General features: G+C 38.7%; 1 long non-coding RNA gene across 2 annotated transcripts; it reads left to right on the top strand.

The window, feature by feature from the left end:
• The first annotated feature begins 1,603 nt into the window (after positions 1-1,603).
• LOC108309751 lies at positions 1,604-3,924 on the top strand. 2 transcript variants are annotated; one of them, XR_001827485.2, is made up of 3 exons: positions 1,604-2,207; positions 2,487-2,570; positions 3,388-3,924. It is a non-coding gene; the product is annotated as an uncharacterized LOC108309751 (long non-coding RNA). The 2 variants fall into 2 exon arrangements; XR_001827484.2 differs by lacking the exon at positions 3,388-3,924 and having other exon boundaries at positions 1,609-2,207; positions 2,487-3,317.
• Positions 3,925-4,421: the final 497 nt, after the last annotated feature.

The raw sequence follows: 4,421 nt of genomic DNA, 5'->3' as shown, positions 1-4,421 counted from the left end.
TCACAGACAGGGTCTTGCTCTGTCACCCAGCTGGAGTGCAGCGGTGTAATCATAGCTGACCACAGCCTTGAATTCTTGGGCTCAAGCAATCCTACCACCTCAGTCTCTCGAGTAGCTAGGACTACTGGCATGTACCATCATGTCTGGTTAACATTTTAATTTTTTGTAGAGATGGAGGTTTTGCTGTATTGCTTAGGCTGGTCTCAAACTCCTGGCATCAAGTGATCCCCCTGCCTCAGCCTCCCAAAACTCTGGGATTACAAGCATGAGCCACCACACCCAGTTACAAATTTGTTTTCCTTTGGGTACCCAATAGTGAGATTGCTGGGTCAAATGGTAGTTCTATTTTTAGTTCTTTTGAGAAATCTCCATACTAGTATCTACAGAGATTGTACTAATTTACATTCCCACCAACAGCGAATAAGCAATCCCTGTTTTCTGAATTTTCATAAATATCTGTTTTTTGACTTTTTAATAATAGTCCTTCTGACTGGTGTGAGATGGTATCTCACCATGGTTTTAATCTGCATTTCTGTGATGATTAGTGATGTTGGGAATTTTATCATGCTTTTTGGCCACTTACATGTCTTCTTTTGAGAAATGTCTATTCCTGCCCTTTGCCCCCTTTTTAATAGATTTTAATTTTTTCTGGTTCAGTTGAGTTCCTTGTAGGGTCTAGATATTAGTCCTTTGTTGGATGCATAGTTTGCAAATATGTTCTTCCATTCTGTATGTTAGTTATTTATCTTACTATGCAGAAGCTTTTTAGCTTAATGAAATTCATTTGTTTTTGTTTTTGTTGCATTTGTTTTGGAGGACTTGCTCAAAAATTCTTTGCCTAGGCCAATGTCCACAAGAGCTTTTCCTAGGTTTTCTTCTAGGATTTTTGTTTTTCAGGTCTTAACATTTAATTCTAATTCATCTTGAGTTAATTTTGGTATATAGTGAAAGAAAGGGGTCCAGTTTCATTCCTCTACATGTCTATCCACTTTGTCTAGCACCATTTATTAAATAGTGTCCTTTCCCCATTATTTATTTTTGTTGTCTTTGTCTAAGATTAGTTGGTTGTAGGTATGTGGCTTTATTCCTGTAGACTATCTGCAATACCCTTCAGCTACACAAATAAGCAAAAAAGTACAAACCAAAAGCTGCAATATAGCCTTACTAAATTAGCTAAAACTCTTTCAACACTCATTGTTGAAGGAACAGAGAGAGAAAAAAATCATACCACAATGTCAATGGTTATGTAGGTATTGAAATTTTTTTGTTAAATTCTTCTGAAATTTTCTAATGTTCCTCAATAAGCATGTATTACCTTTCTAATCAGAAAAATAAACTTTAAAAAATTGAGTGGGCTTTGGATGCCATGTGTACCTTCATCTGCATACAGTATAAAGACATACCTAACCTCTTCACTCTTCAGACATACCGAAAACCACCGCAGTCTACACATATGCCCCAAATTACTATTTTCTTCCCAAATAAAATATTCTAATTTCAAAAATTCATCTCTACATTCTGACTCCACAGCTTTTAGTACTTAATAATGTTTTTGTTTTTAGTTGACAAAAATTATAGTATACAACATGATGTTTTGAAAAATGTATACACTGTGGAATGGTTAGATAAAGCTAACATATGCACCCTTCGGCTTTTTAAAAACTAACGTCCAATTCATCTATCAACGACCAATCAAAATTCCGTGAGAGTAACGCCTTTGCTTAGCTTTCCAGTCCTGTTAAACGGTGAGAGACAAAAGGGTCCCCATGACCCTGCCCAACAAGACGCCACGCAGCCAGAAAACGCCAAGTGACCCCCAGGCAGATTTCCGGAAGAAATCGGCTCTCCGAACCTGGAAGTGAAGACAGAAAACGCACGGCATTCTGGGAAGCGTTACGGAGGCGGGATTGCGTTTGCTGGCTGTTACCAGGACAACCGGAGGCGATTGACCGTTATCTGCGGTTTGGAGCCGTTAGCGCGAGAGGTGGAGATGTTCAGAGGTCATTTAGGATGAGCTAAAGGGTCGTGGGGGCTCTCTTAAGATTATCTTAACAAGAGGTTTCCGGTCGTGCCCCGCGCCCCAGCCGCTGGACTGGGGGATCTGAGTCGCACTCTCTCGTTTGTCTGAGTCAGTCTTAAGGTGAAATGAAGTGTGGCCCAGTGACTTCACTGTCGCTTTCCTAGTTTTCTGTCTTCTTTTAGGAAATGTAAGTTGAGAATTTCTAATTTACATCGGGATGTGTTCTAATGCGCTTGTTTTTAAAATTGTGGAAAATTTTAGAAAATAAATCTCACCAGTCATCCAGCTACCCAGAACAAAATTTTCATGTATTACCTATTAATTTTTTTCTCTGCATTTTTTTTATAGTTGAGATGATTTAGGGAAAACCATTTTGTGTCCTGCATATATGTATGAATACGATATAATTTTGGTATTAATATCACAGCAACAAAGAAGGCATTGAAGACTTTGAATCTGTTTACAGTGAATTGAAAAGGCAGGATGAAGTGGACACAGCATGTGAAGACAATTCTTTCAAGAAGTTTGGCTGTCAAGGAAAATAGAGAATGTGAGTAGCCAGAGGACAATGACAGGTGAAAGAAAGAAATTGGGAGCCAGACAATACAGCCTGACAGTTTATGCCTGTATTGATGTCCCACCTCTATCACAAAATATTGAGTATCCTTGGGGAAAAAATATATATACTGTAATAGGAGAAAATGATTGGAAGAGAAACTGAGGCAAAAGTAACTAGAAAACAAAATAAAGCCAGAGGTATGTTAATACCCCAAAACTTCATACCAAAAGGTCCATGTAATTACTAGAGGGGTGCCACAAATTGGGTTCTGAGGTTCCTCACAACTAAACCAAAGGGTAATATAAGTTTCACATGATCCATATGAGGGAGGGGGACCAATGGCATATTATGGAATCCTGTTAGACATTAGCCGTATGAAATTCATTGGGTAATGTAAGTTCTTTAGACCTCATTTCTCCATTTCTTAAAGAGTGGAGTGAGGAAGGAAACTTAGAAGAGATGATCTTTTCATATCTCTTCCACTACTAGTAGTCTATGATCATATAGGCTGGAGACAGCAAACTCAAATGCCTAAATCAGGGACTAAGAAAGTTTCTTAAGTGAGGAAATGGACTCAATGTGATAAAAGCAAGGAGTAATAGAGTTTATAATGGTGGAGTTGATTGAGCTGTCCCCTCTAAAACTCCAGACAATTCTTGTAAGGATAAGGACCCAGTGTTGCCAGATGTTCTGAGTTTTCGGGAGAAACAGGGAAATCATATTTTTGATAATAATATACAAAACAAATAAAACACCTCTACTGGCTAGATACAATTCATGGGTCACTAATTTTCAACCTCTGCTATAGGTGAAAGGACCTCAACAAGAGGGATAATTGTTTGAATTAAAGAATTAAATATGAAGAAAAAAGAAGAAATTAAAAAGAATACCAAGATTTCCCCTTGGCAATAAGGAGGAGATAGTAACATTGATACTAAAATTAGCAGGTTTAGGGAGAGAAGGTGCTTGACTGTGAGTTTCTTCAACATGGGGCAAACTTGTGTCCATAGCACATGAATCCAATTCAGCTGTTGGGTTTGAGAAATCTGTGGGATTTATCCGGGGAAAGGGTACAGGAATGTAGGTCAGGAGTTTGGGGAGAGAAGATGAAAAAGGAGCTAAAGATGTAAGATTCATTCTTTCAATAAAGTTTTATTGATCATATATCACACTATGTATTTTCACAAGACTCTAAACTGTCTGAGGGCAGAAACCCCATTTTTTTTAAACAATTACCCAGCTCCTAGCACAACACATAGTCAGTGCTTACGTATGTTGAATAAAGAAATGAAAAAATACAAAACACTGTGTTTTACAGTATGCAAGATGCAGAGTTGAAATAGAAAATCTTTTTTTTTCCATTTATTTTATCGCATTTTAGGTTTTGGGGTACATGTGAAGAACATGCAAGATTGTTGCATAGGTACACATGTGGCAGTGTGATTTGCTGCCTTACTCCCCATCACCTATATCTGGCATTTCTCCCCATGCTATCTCTCCCCAACTCCCCACCCCCCCCCGTCCCTCCCCTATTTCCCCCCAACAGACCCCAGTGTGTAGTGCTCCCCTCCCTGTGTCCATGTGTTCTCATTGTTCAACACCCGCCTATGAGTGAGAACATGCAGTGTTTGATCTTCTATTCTTCTGTCAGTTTGCTGAGAATGATGGTTTCCAGATTCATCCATGTCTCTACAAAGGACACAAACTCATTGTTTTTTATGGCTGCATAATACTCCATGGTGTATATGTGCCACATTTTCCCTGTCTAGTCTATCATCGATGGGCATTTGGGTTGGTTCCAGGTCTTTGCTATTGTAAACAGTGCTGCAATGAACATTCGTG

The sequence above is a fragment of the Cebus imitator genome, unplaced genomic scaffold (assembly GCF_001604975.1).
Source record: "Cebus imitator isolate Cc_AM_T3 unplaced genomic scaffold, Cebus_imitator-1.0 Scaffold96, whole genome shotgun sequence".
NCBI classification, from domain to species: Eukaryota; Metazoa; Chordata; class Mammalia; order Primates; family Cebidae; genus Cebus; species Cebus imitator.
The sequence above is the reverse complement of the archived record's forward strand: the minus strand, read 5'-3'. Positions and strand labels throughout refer to the sequence as shown.